The sequence below is a fragment of the Macrobrachium rosenbergii genome, chromosome 5 (genome assembly GCF_040412425.1).
Source record: "Macrobrachium rosenbergii isolate ZJJX-2024 chromosome 5, ASM4041242v1, whole genome shotgun sequence".
Classification (NCBI taxonomy): Eukaryota; Metazoa; Arthropoda; class Malacostraca; order Decapoda; family Palaemonidae; genus Macrobrachium; species Macrobrachium rosenbergii.
Genome location: NC_089745.1, coordinates 17,921,702 through 17,940,946, shown reverse-complemented (window position 1 = coordinate 17,940,946; position 19,245 = coordinate 17,921,702). Strand labels below are relative to the sequence as shown.

Below are 19,245 nucleotides of genomic sequence, written 5' to 3'. Positions count from 1 at the left end.
AAGACTATTTCTTTTTAAATATCGTTCAGACGTCAACAGGACATATCTTTATGGATCCAGGCTCAACTTTCGTTATAACCTTCAATAATCGTGTTAATAAGTGTAGTCTAAACCAACTATCACAGCACACTTTTACATACTTATGACTTTGGTATATATTACTCATATCATGGAGACCCTTCTCTGACATTATTTGGCACAAGTCAACAAGTAAATTCCAAAGCACGTATTCATACAAGGATATATACAAAAAAAGGTAAAATAAATGGCTAATCTTAACTGATAAAAAATACAAGAGGCCAATTACCTTAACTGAACAAAGGCACATTTGTGTCCAATTACCTAAACTATCTCAACCCGACACGCAATACCATATTAAGCCTTTGTTAATGCTTTGGGTTGGAACTGGTCACCACGGGTACACATACCCTAGAACACCCTTACACTTCAGGTTTTCATAAGAGTTCACTGTCACATCTGTGCATTTCGCCTCTTCATGCTCCGAGCCTTAACGTGAGCGCTTTCATAGAAGTTCTTGGGTTACATGGATTAGGATGAGTGAAAACGTGAAGTTAGGAAGGAGCCAATTACTTTTCTTAAAATATTCATAGCAGTGATTAACAGATAACGTTTTGGAGAGGGTATATCCATAAGCAACACGAGAAATCGTGTCCACACATGAAAAAATAAGAATACAGAGAGAGAGAGAGAGAGAGAGAGAGAGAGAGAGAGAGAGAGAGAGAGAGAGAGAGAGAGAGAGAGAGTACTATATGTAAAGCTTATGATGAATAGGTCTTCCCAATATGTTGTAAATCGCAGGTCACAAAAGCTTACTCAGCGACCAGACGCCTCTCATATTGAGAGGCCCAAAGTTTTTGATGATAGATGGCACGCCGATATGAATAAAAAAATTCATATCTGTCTTTGCACGTGAGTGTGTGTGGGTAAGTGTGAACATTTACTTAGTAATGGTCGGTTGCTACATTTGTAGAATACTCATATGAATCCGAAAAAACTTATGACAATCTTGAACAATGTTTTTATGCAGGTAAGAATATGATCTTTGTGAAATAATATAATTACTTCGATTAATGCTACTCAATAGCATCTTCACAGCCGTCAGTGAACTGAAGTCCTTAACTGTTTTTTTTTTTTTTTTTTTTTGTAATGCGAGGTTCATATTAATGTTGTTACTGATTAAAGCTATCTTTGCTTTATTAAAATTTGGTTGTTCAGGAATAAAATGTAAAACGGAACATTAAGAGAGAAATCATAATAATAATGAAGGTAGTTGCATTTGAACATCGAACGTAATAACAATAATAATACCTTGTGTCTATTATTCTGTTTTATGTTGTAGCGGACCTCAGGGCTTGAATTCATCCTACTACAATGTAATAATTTCATGTTTCTCGTCCTCTACGACTCTGTCATATCGACTTCTAAGTACTGTTAGTGTCTGACTGATGGGAGGCTCCCTTGCCCAGAAGCTTGGATACCAATGCATGATATTTGCATTGCAAAAGAAATGTCTCCTGATTATCAAACACTGAAAACTTGTGTCAGGCGTCAGAAATATGCCTGAATGTCAGAGGTGAGTTCAGTGACGACTACATACAATAAGTTATACACACCATGTCTTTGCTCTGTCCCCAGCAACGTACATAAAATGACTGAATGAAAATCTGGAAGTAATTTTACAAAGTGGAGTCAAGCAAAAAGAGGGGGTTTGGCAATTACAGCCTTATGCCAGATTCCATCAAATGTTTTGGAGATATCAAGAGTTGGGGGAAAATTGGTTCTCCAAACCCCTGCAGAACAGGCACGCATATATGTTGCGATGTGATGTGAGGTCACCAGTAGATCTTAGCTTACGAAAGACATACTGATGACCTGAACGGAGAGATCTGGATTCAAAGCGTTTAATAAAATAAAAGCAGAGTTAAGTTTCAAATATTTCAGCAATAAAAATTTATGGAAATAAGATGGATGTTTGAAGAATTAGAATTGTCACCCTTCTTACGTTAGATTAAGCATTTTTAAAGACTGGACAGCACAATGAAGAGAAGTAATAAGATACCTGATGTCAGCCATCACTATCTTCCACAACAATTTGAACTGAAATACGATTCCAAAACGATAAATACCGATGACGTTAACACTGAGCAAAACTTAAGGAAATCCATCAGTTAACTTGAGAACCGTGGAGTGTCATCAGTGTCCAAGTCCTTTTTTCATCTTCAAAGGCTTGAAATCTATATAGGCTAGTCGAAAGGTATTAAACGAGAATTAATACAACTGATAAAAAACTGAATGTTAGGATTAGATGAAGTGGCAAAAGAGTGGGTTTGTCAAGGAAGAGAAGACATAACAGTTTGTACGAGGAAGAGGAGATCTGGCCGAAGTTGTGGGGATGAATTTTTAGCACGAGACTAATTGAGATTTTACCTTTGCAAACAATTCCTAAGTTACATGAAAGTACTTTTACGAAATCTGTATTAGTAACTGCTTAACATATAACTAAGGAAAAAGTAGGTGGACTCCCAACAGGCTCAGTGTGCTCATTTCTAGCTAGAATAACTAGAGCAAGAGGTTGTCCAGACATAGTTTTGGACGGTGGCAGTTTTCACGGAAAAGGGATACAGGATACAATACACCATTCTTACAACAAATATCCAGCACCTTAACTGTGCGGCTGCCAGAGCGTACGGTCTGAAGACCAGAAGCAAAAAATCTACCAATCAAAGGATGGTAAACGGTTGTGGAGGAAATGGGTGAAGTAAGAGAGAAAATGGATGACCTTACACTAGTGATTTTCCCATAAAAAAAAATAGACTTTACATCAGTGATTTTCCCATAAAAAAATACTTTCCATAAGGTAACAGCGACATTATGAACCCATACATCCATCAACCCATAACGTCTCAAGTGTCGCTTCCCTTTCGGGACTTTTCATTTTTAGTATTTGGTAAATTCCCCGGAAAGATCATTAAGACAAACATTTTCGTGTAGATTACATCATTTTTCAATATTTGTTATGTGTTACTACCAAATAAATAAGAGCCTGGACTCACAAATATCAAAAGCAGCTGAGAAATGAGATGATGACGATGAAGACGAGTGGAGTAAAAGGACAAGAAACTGCAAAGAAGTGTGAGGACAAGGAATGAGAGACTCGCCGATATCGAGCGCAGAAGACGGTCGCAAAAGATTAAAACTGCCTGTTGACAGACAGCAAAAATCTATCGCTAACTGAATACCGGCGAATCCTTTCACACTTACATGTTCTGACCACATCCAAAGTATGACATTCTGCGTTATGGGGAGAGAAAGAGAATATTTTACCAAAAATCTATATTGTTCTTATTTCTATTATGACAGATTGAGAGACTAAAAAATTGTGCGATTTATAACTCAGCCCTATACAAATTATTATTATTAAATCTTTTCTTTTCATTTAGTGAATTCAGATATACTTCCGAAGGCAAGCTTATCCACGGGTTAGATGATGATAAAATAGAAACAACACTGGGTACTATGGAACCTCTCTCTCTCTCTCTCTCTCTCTCTCTCTCTCTCTCTCTCTCTCTCTCTCTCTCTCTCTCTCCGAAAGGCTTCGGAATCTCATTCAGCGGTTGATTTTCAGTTATTCTTCGAAATTATACGGAAAATACTTTGTACTAACTATTCCTAAAGAAAATAATCTCGGGATTGAAGAAATGTTTATGGAAAGTTTAAACAAGATTTAACATTACTACTACATTATATATTTACCTGATGCCGTTAGGGAGAAAAACTGACACGAGTACAAATTTACGAATTATAAGCCTCAAGTGACGATGGCCAAACAGTGTCTTCCACTTTTGTACTTTATTTTCCGGTTTTGTCGTCTGTTGCTAAAATGCCTGAATCGTTAACGTAATCTCCCCTTACTCTTAACAACCTGACTGCCACTGCTATGATTATCTAAAGCTTAATTATTTTCCCCTATGAACAAATTATAACTATTAGAAAATATTACAGCCTCTACTTTTCGAGCTAACCCATGCAAAATAAATAGGATCTTTCCTTCACGATATTATCACAGAAATGCGAATGTCATCATTTTAATAGTTACATTCTCCACTTTAAAAATAAGACGTCTCATGTATTAGGCAAGAACGTGTATTCATGTATGAGAGCTCTCTCTCTCTCTCTCTCTCTCTCTCTCTCTCTCTCTCTCTCTCTCTCTCTCTCTCTCTCTCTCTCTCTCTCTCTCTCCCTTCTCCTAGAGGCTTATATTCATCCATTTTCCAGCTCACTTCCGAAGAAGTTCCTTTCCCTTTCAACACTAAACCTTTTAAGAAGCGGCTATTCAGTCGTGAGAAATTTTTACTTCTTATTGAAAGAGGTTCGGGTCGCTGTAAATTTTCAGCAGGGTCGGGGAGGGGAGGGGAGGGGAGATGGAGAGGGAGAGGGAGAGGGAGAGGAGAGAAGGAGAGGAGGGGAGGAAAACATTTATTGCCATAATAAATTCCCTAAAATCAATGCCTATTGGAAGGATGGATTGGGTGCTAAACGTCAACTAGAACTGAACCCTCAATCTGCTGACCATAAAGAAATATACTGCGAGTGAAAGGAAATATAAACTGTTGTACTCCCCTTTTCGCCCCCACCAGCTTGTCCTCTCGCTCTCCTTCCAAGAGCTGAAGAAACTACATAATAAAGAAGAAATGGTGCATAGATCGTCAGTCTCTTTGAGGTTTTGGAGGAAACGATGCCATATAAACGTGACGTGGGAGACGTTAGGCAGGATTCTAATGACAGGCAAGTACAGAATTTTACGACCCAAGAAAGAAATATATAAAAGTACAAAACAGGAAAGAAACTTCCCCAAAAATATAATTTTTAACATTTTCTAGCTCATATTTTTTATAAAAAAAATCAAACTCTTAGTGTGACATTAACCTCTGACCTTTATTATTTTCGAAATATTAAAAAAAATTAAAAAGTAAAAAATTTGCCTCATCTGTGACGTTGACCACTGGACCGCTGGGCAAATTTGGTGAACTTGATCATTACGGTATAACTATTCATTCATTACGGTATTACTATTCATTCATCATTATTGGAAAAATAAAAAAAAAAGTGGCATGCAGTCCCGTAGGGTTCAAGCTTGGTACATGATCATTAATGAATGACCCTTTTACTTCATCACGAACGTGTTGACCTTTTATTCAGCCATTAATCCACTGAAATTCTCTCACCTTCAACATTTTATTGGTAAAACATAAGTAAACTTAATTATTAGGGAATTAACGGTATAATTCATTTATATGAAAATACTAACACAAATATGTAGCCGGTTGTGAATAATTTACCAATACGAAAACTGTCACCTGACCTTTGACCTTCAAGGTAACTTGGCAGTTACTCTCTATATACATTTATTAACAAAATAATATAAATTGGTAGCCGACTGTGACGAGTTTAAACTGCCAAAAATCTTTGATAAGATTATTAAGGGATTTATTCAGTAATTCATCAGTATGAAAAGTACACCAGAAATGTGAAGCCCCCATGAAGCGTTTAAAAGTTCATATGTACAATTATTTTAGACAGCTCTATCTCAAAAGTTAGTATTCTCAAGCAAGTCAACTAACTGATGTGCTTCGTAAATTTCATTAAAAACTGTTCATTAGTCTTTATGTAATCCTGTAAATGATCACTGACCATGATCTGTATCTTTTGACCGATTTCTTCCAGAAGTTGATCATTTCAAGAATGTCTGTGCGAATGTTTTCCTGAGTGTCAAGTCTTCATGAAAGCCTGGGTATTTTTTGTATCCTGCTCATACTGATTAATAACATCAGTACTTCCGGAATAAAAAAAAGTTTACTCATTTCAATGGGATCTTCCCAAAAGGCAGAGACAAACAGACTGAGCAACACGCCAACCGATCCGAAAACACCACGTCCTGGCTCATCTTAACAAATCAACGACCTGTTTCTGCGCAATTATACGACACCCAACTTAAATAATAAACAAGTAAAAAATGCGCCGAAGTTTCTTTGGCGCAATCGAGTTTTCTGTACAACGTATAATGCTGTATGAAACTCTCGATGTGCTGCAGCACGAAACTCTCAGCTACGACCGGGGAAGTTGGGGAACGCTCAATTGCTCCCCAGATGCATATGCGGTCAAGTGAAGGTGTGTCAGTGACGCCTCCGGCATTGGGCTCGGCGGTGCCAGATGCACGATCATGGCTAACTTTAACCTTACTTAAAATAAAAACTACTGAGGCTTGAGGGCTGCAATTTGGTATGCTTGATGATTGGAGGGAAGATGATCAACATACCAATTTGCAGCCCTCGAGCTCAGTAGTTTTTAAGACCTGAGGGCGGCCAGAAAAAGTGAGGACGAACAGACAAAGCCATCTCAATTGTTTTCTTTAACAGAAAACAAAAACAAGGTTTCGTGATTTAAACAGTAACATAAACAGATGTCTGCTTATCTGGACAATGATTAGCAGTCTGTAATCATCCATGTAAATTAAACGATAAAACACAAATGACACTGATATGAATTACAAAATGATAATGCTAAGTATAAATCAGAACAAAGGACTTACCTCAGAACATCAGCACTGACGAAAATAAATTGGACTCCCATAGCTCAAACCTGCAACAAAAATACGCACGTTAATTCTAACCAAACAAAGACAATAATATCTTATATTTTGAGAGCAACAGAATTCATTATAGCCAAGAGAAGATGAAATATACACTTTCTTTTTTTTTTTTTAATCTTCAGCTGAAAATCCTTACAAAGAGAGCTAACAGATACAAAGCCAAGAGGGCTCCAAAGAGAATTCAGCCTGCAGAGAGAGACAAGTTACAGGAAAAGATGATCAGTAAATAAATACATTTCATATTAATTATTTTCTTAGGTGGTGTATTCATTCACTATGTTTCAATCTTTGCGGCAGGAGAAAATTCACCAATGACAATATTACTTGTGACAATTGTACACAGTTTCCTTGAAAACTTTCCGTAAGACATTTGCTAAGCCATTACTAATATTTTGAATAATACGGGTAAATATTATGTGAGAATGACCTAAAATATACTAGACTGTAAGTTTCTCATTATCCTACTGACTCACCAATACTCTTCAGATTTCTCCGATTAATTTTACTCACAGTGTGTGCATGTGTGTATATATATATATATATATATATATATATATATATATATATATATATATATATATATATATATATAAATTATATAAAGTTATAGATATATATATATATATATATATATATATATATATATATATATATATATATATATATATATATATATATATATATATATATATATACACACACACATATATACTGAATATCTACATTACAGAAAACAATAGATAAAACCCAGTCGTATAAGCCATCATATAAAATGTGAAGCTTTCTTTACTACCTTACGTAACGGAAAATGTCAACACATAACATTGGTTCAAGCTCTTTAAACTGACATCGGACTCCAGTTATGACACTGTGTCCCTCAACGATGTATCTAAATTATTATTTGTGGGGGGGGGCATACCTGAATTGTTTCAATCCCAGATCGTAATCCCTGACAGATTTATATTTGTTTTTCCTGTACACGTGATTTTTTAATAATAAATCAGAATTGTAGCCTCATGGCACCACTTTTTTTTTTTAAATCAAGTATATGAATCTACATTCGAAATCATCATTATCATTATAACGTGAAATCCCTCCTCAGCGAGCAAGATGATACTGTTGATGTATTATGAAAAGGTAGTTTGGGGGCTATGTTAAACAGCATTTGCATCTTTACTCGTCCCAAATTTTCTTAACTCCACTTTTTTCATCATGACCTTCGTTTCTCCTTCCATGCAACCTGACTTAGTGCCAGAATTCAATCAAACACATACAAGGGAGAGGTCCCAGTTATCAAAATGTATGACAAATGAATGTCTGGTAATGGTTGAGAGTTTCTCGACTATAATTTCAATAAGGATGCAAGTGGCGGCACATCACTTTCCACGAGAAATATACACTGCATTTAATAATGAATAATGTATTATACATATGCATACATATATATTACATAAATAAATGCCAACACACATAGTCCGGGAATAGCCTACAGTTCATGAGTCTGCCCAGCTGTAAATGGGTGCCAGAATTTGCTGACATCAAGAAAAAAGGTTGCAGCCCGCCAACCTTACCCTTAAAGACATGTTGGGAAGCCAAAAGGCTGTACCATTTGCCACCGCTTCCTGCAACGGGTACACAGGTGTATGCACAAAAAAAAAATATACATATATATATATATATATATATATATATATATATATATATATATATATATATACAATATATATATATATGCATGTATATATATACAATATATATATATATATATATATATATATAGTATATATATATATATATATATAATGTATATATATATATATATACATTTATACATTATATATATATAATGTATATATATATATATATATATATATATATATATATATATATATATATATTATACCTACGACTGAACATCAGTGTTTTAGTGCCATAGACCATATGAACACAAGAAATCAGAAAACCGCATACGCAGAAGTGAACATAACTCTTACCTTCATTTTACGGCGTAAATCAACTCCATAAGAATAGCTTATCAAAATAAGGGAAGAAATTGAGCAAATATCTACTTTATGTAAACATGTCAATACTAAACTTTTGTTTTGCCAGAAGAAAAATCCAAGATTTGTAATCCAATCCATGTATGTAACAAAAATTTGAAAAGCTCTTTGAAAAAAAGATTCGACCAAAAGAAACAGATAGGTAAAAAAGAAATCATCACTGCTAATCATGTGACAAGCTTCTTCCAAGCACACACCAACCCTGCTTCTTTATTTCTTCATTACCAATTCTTCCCAGCAATGACGCTCCCAGGATCCGTCTAATCATTCTTATCTTTTACAGGGCTCCCTTCTCTTTTCTCTTCACTGCCCACGTTTCTCAACCATCAGCAGCAATGGTCTGATTGCTGTTTTGTAGAACTTAATCCTAAGTCTCAAAGGAATCTTTTTATCAAGAATCCAGCCTGAAACCTGTCTCCACTTAGCTCAAGCTGCTTTAATTCTCTGCCATATCTCCAGCTGACATCCATCCACTTCGCTTATGACAGAACCCATGTACCTGAGAGTATTTGTTTGTGTTAATTCCTTGCCAGGTCTTGACAGGTACTTCTCTCTTCGCTATCTGCTGCTTAGAATCACTTCTGTTTTTGAAGTACTGACTTTGAGTCCTGTTTCCAGGTACTCCTGCCAAGCCCTTCACCTCTCATGCAATTCTCTGCAAATCTCCACAGTATTACTTTCCAAATAAGGAGGCTTTACTCACCTTATCTACACGGTCTCCCCATAAAGTCTGATTTCCCTGAGGACAGTGATTCAAAAGTTTTCGAGTTGATAAGAACACGGTCTTCAACCTGAACTGAATCATTAAATGACGTGAACATGATACACAAACTTAATACGACTTGAGCATCTAAGCAACTGAGTTCTTACCGTAACCTGGAGTTCCTAATAAGCTTCTGTAAGGAACACTGCAATCTGCATAAGTTATAATAAACTGAATCCGACCACATCTCGCGTCGATTTTCGTTTTCATTTCTCTCTTTTTCTCTCTTAATTCCATTTTCACATCTCCATATTTTCTTTTTGCTTAACCATTTTTTGGGCTGAAAAAGAGCAGTGACAGTTGTCTTTCCTTTCCATGGGAACTACAGTACTCCAGGTTAGGGAAGCGGCTTGGTGTTGGAAAACAACAACACAATGGTCACAACCACATTTATACTTTACACTGTAAGTCAAGTCGAGGATGAACCTCCTGTGGTTAATATGCATCTAACACAAATATTCACACTGCACTCTTTTCCTGTACATCAACGTACCGCCACATTCCTTTTCACGTGTTCAAACCATTCCAAAACCAGAAAATTTTTTTTTATTCAGTATCCACATTCCATCGACGGAAAGGAGGCTTAGTCAACACCACCTTCACGAATTCCAAACGTTCCTTACATCGAAACTCAAGTTTTCTTTCTAATTTTTGCATTTACTTTGGTATCTTCCTTTCTTTGCCTATCATGTGACTCACCTCTTCTCTCGTCATTCTGTTACCTGTTAATTTTGCCCATTAATTCCTATAGGAAATAACTTCCTCTACCATATACATTTTAATATTCAGTGCTTCTACTTCCTGGTTTTCACTGACTCTCACTAAAATTTTCTCTCTGTTTCCAAACCTTACGGTCTTCCACCAGTTTATGCAATTTCTCTTCATGAACCCATAATCAGTAACGTATTATCTGCAAAATTCTACATAATTATTTTATTTATCTCTCCTCAGTACTGACAGCTACCATCCCACTTATAGCTCACACTTGAAGCATTATGTAAAATATAGCTGTTTCAAGACATGAAGAACAAACATCAGCGGCGTGAGAGAGAGAGAGAGAGAGAGAGAGAGAGAGAGAGAGAGAGAGAGAGAGAGAGAGAGAGAGAGAGACTTTTAATTGCATTAGTTTCTGCATCACGCAGATACATACCAGCTTACACTTACAAGTACCTTTTGTGAGTTTCCTCGCAATTAAAGGTAAAATATGACTCTGAGAGAAAAGGAATAGTTTAAATATTTCACTATTTCTATAGCCTAAGTCTCCGAGTCCCTTAAGTAATGTGAGGTTGGAATTAGTCGTCAATCTAGTACCCCAGTGATTTTCAAATATCTTATTCTTTTGCATGTAGACAATGATAACTTTACAACCCACAACTTAAGGTATTACCAATATATAAATTAATATCCCATTCGCCTCACTGCATTTCTTTGAACTGTTTCGGTTTTATGCAATATAAGCATGTATCCCACTCATGCTAACCGTATAAACAAACAGCCACGTCACGGACAACTTTCTCTCTCTCTCTCTCTCTCTCTCTCTCTCTCTCTCTCTCTCTCTCTCTCTCTCTCTCTCTCTCTCTCTCTCTTCTTCTTCCTCAAGCCGGGGTCGGGAAAGTTTGGTAACATGAGGGAAATTTCCCTATGAACAATTTTGAAACTTATAATTATGGCTGCGAAGTTGGCAACTCTAAAGCATTTTTAAGTTTACCATTTCAAGTTCCGAAGACTTCTCTCTCTTTCATCAACACAACAGAAGAGGAATAGCACACCCGCGTCTCAAAAAGATACAGTTTAAGAGATTCCCGAAGTAAAAACGGGAACAGACTATAAAATTTTGGAAGTGTAAGGTATGGAAGACTAAACAAAAGCAGAGATTGACGTCTAAAATTAAGCAAGGAGGGTTAGTAGAGTGTGAGGAAAACGTTGACTGTAGGAACTGTTGAACCAACTCCCCTTTATGAAATTACGGGTGAATGTTAAATGCAAACGGTGTTGAGACGAATTATTTCAAGTGGCTTAAGAACTGAGATATGTAGAAGTAGGAAAATGGTTAGCGTAGGTGAACAGATGGATCAGTGTGTACTTAGACTGTCTGGTGTAGAGAGAAGACTGAAGATACTGTGGTAAAAATATGTTGAATGATCTACGAAGCACAACATACACAGACTGAAGGATATTGGAAAGGGAGGGCCTAAATATCCAGGAAGATCAAGATCACGGCAAAGCAGTATAATTCAACATGCGTAGGGTGATTTTACAGCTTCTCAGAGGCCTTCTGCGCAGACATGAAGCAGGAAATGTAGTAGTTTCCTGCGCAGATAGTTCGTTCACGATTCAGCAATTAAAGCAGTATTTTCTCTATGTCTTTATGGCCATTCCTAATGTGTATGTATGTGCATAAATATATATATATATATATATATATATATATATATATATATATATATATATATATATATATATATATATATATATATATTTTCAATAATTATTAGAGCTACAGCTCATAAGATACTCAGAGTACTGTATCTATAGTTATGTCATGTACAGTATATATAAAATATATATATATATATATATATATATATATATATATATATATATATATATATATATATAATACATATGTACATATATATATATATATGACATAATTATAAATACAGCAATCTATCTTATGAGCTATATCTACAAGAATTTGAAGGTTAAATACGTATTTCAACTTAGGTGACACTCATTTCAACAAGTTACGGTCTTCAAAGGACTTTTGCAACAAATGATTTACCTAAAAACATCAAATATAATTCAATATCTTGTAAAAAAATTAATATACAAAATCTACTTTTCATGTTCATCTGATCCAGAATAGAATACTACTACAATCTCTATTCCTATTCGTACAAAGTGAAATCCCGAAAATAATTGTTTCCATGTCAGTTACTTTACCATTTCTCTGACAACACACAACTTACAATAAGAGCTATAAATAAAAAAAAAAAAGCTGTAGGGCATGTTATCCTCTCTAAACATTTGCCTGGCGGTAATAACTATTAATTATCGTAAAAAGAGGTTCTACGTTAGTCTTCCCTTTTCATAATACTACCATTATTATTATTATTATTATTATTTATTATTATTATTATTATTATTATTATTATTATTATTATTATAGCAATATCAGTTGTTTTTGTTTTTCCTATTTTCCTAATGACATTCCTTCCTTCAGACTGAAGGGAATGTAGGCTACAAGTTTTCGATATCCATGGAAGAATTTACCGTTGCTTTTATTCATACCTTCCTCTTGTGAACCAAGGAAAAGTAATTAATGCTTAAAGAAGCACAAAGGAATACAAAAGGGGGGGATTGTATTAGTCGTGCTGCTGACTGTGGCAATGAAACAAAGCATCGATGCATTTTCCCACGAATTTTATGAGATATCAGTTCCTATACCTCGGTAATATCTCTTTCCAGAAGAATGTCATCACAACTTCCCCTACAAGAGGAACTCTATGCATTTCAACAGCGTCCTTTTGATAAATCACACTATGTAAAACTATCGAATGCTAAAGCGGGTTACCTCATAAATTACACTTTTATGGATGACGACAATCGTTTCAGAACGTAAAGTGTTAACCTGTAATCTTTGTAATACACATATTTGCCGAATGAGTTCATGAAATTGAGACATAAATCGTTAAAATGACCTCCATATATAATGACGGGTATAAAAGGCTACAAGACACTCCTCACATATTCTAAACCTTATTCCTCGGATGCACATACAGCACCCGCAGCGTGAAATTTTCAATATTCTAAATATCTCTGAAGTATCTACCTGCCCCTTGTCAAGGGGGACCTTAAAGGTTTTTTCCCTCTCCACAATCTAAAGAGATTCTTCACCATAAATAGAATTATGAATCGTCATCGAAAATACAAAGAAAACACACAATAACTGATTTTTAATTTCGTTTTATTTAAGTTTCAGTCCACTTCGGATCATGCCTAAAAAAACACACAAAACAAATATTTGCATACCTATGAAATAATTATTTGCGGAAAATGTGATAGTAATTTCATTTTGAAACGGATATACAACACGAAGCTGTGGAAAGATAATACGCACGTCTTACAAAATTCATTGATTTAGCCTCTCAAGAAAGGAAAGTCAAAGGGTACTTGTCACGACTCCAGTAATTCAAAGGAAGCCTTTGAAGGTATAAGCATGTGTTAAATACTGATTCGTGTAACTGGGCTAGTAATACTGAACTAGTTCTTGACTTTAATTTTTTAATCCGAAATTTCATTCTTTATTTGAAAACATTTCCAGGAAGTAACGGGTCTTCAATAGTTTGTTACTGCCTAACCTTTAAATTAGTTTTCAGAAAACATATTTACACTTCTGCTTATGGAAAGAAAAATCGTTTTAATTTCTGACAATTTCTGAATCAGAAACATTTTCATGTTTGTGCTTTCAAGCTCTTTTTACCACTGCAATTTTCAGCCTACTTTGATTAGAAATTTACCTTATCACGATCTACTTAAATATTTTATTATTCTGGGATGTTTTCATGAACTATACGTTCCAGTTGGCTTCTCTAATACAACCAGTTTTGAAGCATCCCCTGGCACCAATTCCAGTACTGTTGTTATTATTATTATTATTATTATTATTATTATTATTATTATTATTATTCAGGCTCAGGTTCTTGGCTTCACAGTATATGCAGCTCTATTAAATTACCTAAAATTGGTAAATTACAAAATCATAAACCACATGGAATGAGTAAATTTACCCTAATTTTCAAGGTCAAATCCATCGCCGGCCAAATATTAGACAATCAGGAAAACAGGGTAAAATGGAAGAAATGATGGAAAATTGGGTAAAATATTAATTTCTAAAATCCCAGTCAAAGAAGTGAATCACCGAATTACTCATGAAATAATTTCTGGACTATACGAAATCTCAGAGAAAATCTAAAAATTTATGACCGAATGAGGAAAAAGAATATAGAGGATGACGTAATAATAACTAAGATGATGACGTAATAATAACTAAGTACTAAACGTACGAGGCAATTGTTTGTATCAATTGTTTGTATTACTAAACAAATCAAATCAAACACGACATCAGTTTAATACCTAATTATTTCCAAATATAATTTTCCAGTGGCTCAAAATTCTTAATCTCTTTAAGGATACTGTGTTTGGCATTTCTTAAAAACATACGACAGAATGTTCACTCGGCACACAAAACAGATTCACTACCAACTTACAGAACTGTTTAATATTCACAAGTTTTAGGACACGATGACTTCGCTAGTAATATCTACATCTTTAAAGGAATTTTTCGGTCCGCATAAAACGCAGGAAACCTTGTTATTCTATTTCCAGTGCCCTGATTCGTTTCGAACTCGAAAAGGAAATTAAGCACTCGAAAAACATTGAACTTTACCCTTCTGCCTGCTATCCGCGAGTATGGACTATCATTTTTTATACAGATTTTTCGGTAGCCGTTACCAGGCAGCATGTGGCAGAAAATTCTCAAAAATCTAAATATTTCATTGATTTTAAATTAACTTACAATATACGTAATAAACAAAATTATAGTTATTTCTTAGTTCTAATGATGAAATATGACTTATCTTCACACTGGCAAGCAAGTTTTTTTTTTAACTAAGAATCGCCACCTAGTCATCCCTCCGCATTGTCTTTATAATAATCCTGTACCGGTTATGAAAAAAAAATCAAGATGAATTACTGTGAATGTATCCATAATAACAACTGAAAATCTAAATAACATCAACAAAAATAAAAGACAGGTTCATGTTAAAAATCAGAGAAAGTCGGAACCAATTAATCCATATCTAAGTTTCTACAAAAAATATCTTTGTACCCCAATTTGTACTGGAAAACCCTACAGTTACAAAAACATTCCTGACTTCAAGCCAAATAATGGAAACGTTATATCACATCCGATGTAAAATCTGACCTTTTCCTCTGACTGGATATTTTTCCACCTCTAAGGAAAAGAAACCTAAACACGGAAGACGAGAAGACCCATATAATACGTTGAAAGGTACGAACGAGAGAGAGAAAAAGAGAAACATATCTCGGAAATAAAAATACGTCCCTTCTGCCTTGTTGGTTATATTGGCTAGACAGACGAGTACAAAGGGCAGGATATCTGTCTCCCTCTTGTAATGAAATCAGCCAAGCGATCGTCTCTCCATAAAAAAAAAATCCTTCACTGTGCTAAATAAAAAAGTTTTCTCTCGCTGTATTACTAAACCTTTAACAACTGTTATTTTTATTTCTGTCGGACATCCTAGACTGAGAAGAATAATGAGGCACAGTCTTTTATGAGAAAATGAGAGGAATTATATAACCATATATTATGAAAGCAAAATAAATGCAAGGTACTATAAAGATAAATAAACACTCGAGAGCATTTTGGAATGTTTACAACCATTCTAACAACTTTACAGTACTTTCAGTATTTAACATTATATTTTTTCACGTAATAATAATAATAATAATAATTGAAAGCAAGCATCACAAGAGAATGCTTCTCCACGATTAGGGCAACATTACAATCTAAGCTCAATGGTAGAAACACTGTACAGACAATCAATACATGGCTAGCGCCAGTAGCAACATGCAATGGCGGAATAGCTGATTGGACAATAAAATACCTAGGAAACAGGGACAAAAGAGGAAAATACTGATGACCATCAACAGATCAATACATCCAAGAGCACATGTGGCCAGGCTCTACTTAGCAAGAAGAAAAAGAGGACTAGATCGACATCGAGAATAACATTTGGGTAGAATCTAACGCACAGTGAAGACAGGTAGTTGACAATAGCTTGGTAGGAAAAACTGATCCCTTGTTGAAGAGCATAAAACATATAAAGATAGGATCACCAACCAACAGAAAGAGAGATGAGAAAAATGCAAGGCCAATACCAGACGTATACTAGGAATGTAGCTGGGAATGGCAGTTGGGAATGGCTGATTGTGAGTGTGTTCAAGGACACTGAAGGCATGTTGATGGCTGCACAAGACCAAGCACTAAGTACACAATATGTACAAAATGACATAAATTGCCAAGCATCAGCATCACCTATGTGTCACAAATGCTAAGAGAATATGGGCACCATCAACCACAAGTTAATGACCAGCACTAACTCAAATTGAATATAAAAGAAGGTATGACACAGCTACCATGGCCTAGCACTGAAAAATCTGCAAAGAAAAGAGCCTACCAAGTACATACGAGTGGTAGAACCATATATCCGAAATTAGAACCAAAAAACAAAAAAATCAAGGTACTCTGGAACTATGAAGATACAAGCTCAAAGCCCACACCTAATCCTCATAAATAAAGCACAGAAACTATTACTAGTAGATGTAGCCCTAAAGAGTAAAACAAGAGTTAAGGACAAGGGAAAAAAAGATAGTAAAATACCAAGACCTAAAGATGGAAATACTAAGACTAAAACAAACTGAAGAAGTATCTATAATATTGGGAGCACTTGGCATAATTCCAGAGGACATCAGATGGAACCTGGAGAGGTTTGGATGAACAAACCTCGAACTATACTTTCTGAAAACGTGGACTGCTGGCCACAGCAAGGATATTAGGAGATTGTTAGAATCCTAAAGAGACAAAGTAGTGGGAATCAGGTCTTTAGGAGGTAGGTGGCAGTCTGGATCCAGACTCTGAGATACAAACCTAGCAAGGATATTATAAAACTAAATAATAATAATGACGAGGAAATTAGTATACTGTTTATGGAAGTCGTCTCAGGTGCATTACAACTAAACACAAGGTATGTGAAAAATAGAAAACAACCCATTCTTTAATTGTTCTAGAGTGGAAGGAAAAAAATATTTTCATTTTGCTCATTTTCAAGGCTGTTGATGTTATAAGTCACGGTGATTATCACAGGAGGTAATGTATCTGATCCATAATTACCAATCCTGTCAAAACTAGCTATTTGATGATTAAGCTATCAATGTATGACAAATTAATGTCTATGCTAAGATTTCCGATACAAATGATGACAAGAAAAGAAATTTTCTTATAAAGAGCAGCAAACACACACGGACGCATAGTACATACTTAGCAATACATATTTACTTCCTATCTTTCCTTGAATGTCTTTTTATATTTATGGATTACCCAAAATCCATATGAACGTGATCCCTTTAGGACTAATTAAACTGCCAAGGACTCGCAGATTATCTATTTAACCCTTGGGAATAACTAAAAGTTTGCTGTGAAATTAAATCTTGAAAACAAAAGAATTTACCATTTGAATATGGGATCCATTTTGATGTTTTCTAGTGAGGAATTTACACTGACAGTTTAAATTCAAATTTCTGGATACTTAAGAGGTTAATTTACTTAATATTAGAGCTGGGTATCAGATAATACACTCTAGAATATAACGATAATTATTTTTACAAGAAAAAATCACTACATGGGTTAATGTATTCATAAGGTTTATTCAACATCCGAAATTTTACCAAATTAGACATATTGGATTATTTCTTACTAGCTCACATTACTTATATATATATATATATATATATATATATATATATATATATATATATATATATATATATATATATATATATATATATATATATATATATATATATATATATATATATATATATATGTATATGTATGTGTGTGTGTGTGTGTGTGTGTGCGTGTGTGTTCATTGCCATCCTGACAATGTTAGAACGATTGTAAAGTCAAATCCCTTTCTTCAGCTGGACAAAAATCTTGACTTTTAACATCATATTTTTTAAGCACTTTTGTAAAAGATTTAATAAGTATCTCCGAACCATTTAAAAATGAAGCTCTCATTTTTGTGCCCTGCAAAAACAACAATAGTAATTTTACGCACTGGTACAAAGTTGGAATATCATTTTTAAACGCAAATATAACTAGATATTATTAGGAGATTCTATTTAACACGGGAGAAGGAACGCTGAGGGGACACCTACGATCCGTTAAGAAAGAAAAGAACTTTACGCATTGGCTAAACAGAGATAAGAAGAGCGTTGTTCTGAACACACCATGAACAAGATAACTGACTATGCCAAAATAAAATTCAAAGAATCTTATAAAATATATAAAAATTGTTTCGGTTTTACTATACATCAGATAACTAACAAGAAGATTCCTTCGTTAAATTACAGAGGTTTTGTATTTTTAGTTAACATAAGCTTGTTCGTTCTTAGAGAGGAAAACAAAATCTTTCATTTCTCTCAACCATCACAGATCGAACTACATAAACACAACATATACGCAGACAAATATAACTCCAGGAGTCCTGAGTAACTATATAAAAAAGCAAGTGAAAAATGCGCCGAAGTTTCTTCGGAGCAATCGAGTTTTCTGTACGGCGTATAATGCTGTATGAAACTCTCTGCCACGGCCCATGAAACTCTCAGCCGAGGCCAATAAAACTTTCAGCCACAGCCCGGCAGTGGCCTGTGTTGTTGGATCCTATAGCGGTGACAGACGAACGATCATGGCTAACTTTAACCTTAAATAAAATAAAAGCTACTGAGGCCAGAGGGCTGCAATTTGGTATGTTTGATGATTGGATGGTGGATGATCAACAAACCAATTTGCAGCCCTCTAGCCTCAGTAGTTTTTAAGATCTGAGGGCGGACAGAAAAAGTGCGAACGGGCAGACAAATAGCATCTCAATAGTCTTCTTTTACAG

General features: G+C 34.9%; 1 long non-coding RNA gene across 1 annotated transcript in view; it reads right to left on the bottom strand.

Annotated features, from left to right (window-relative positions):
- LOC136838997 (uncharacterized) overlaps positions 1-19,245 on the bottom strand; it is a 253,980-nt gene that overhangs the window by 114,302 nt on the left and 120,433 nt on the right. The window contains exon 2 of the long non-coding RNA XR_010853179.1: positions 6,611-6,660. This is a non-coding gene — a long non-coding RNA (uncharacterized lncRNA). The remainder of the gene's footprint in view (positions 1-6,610; positions 6,661-19,245) is intronic.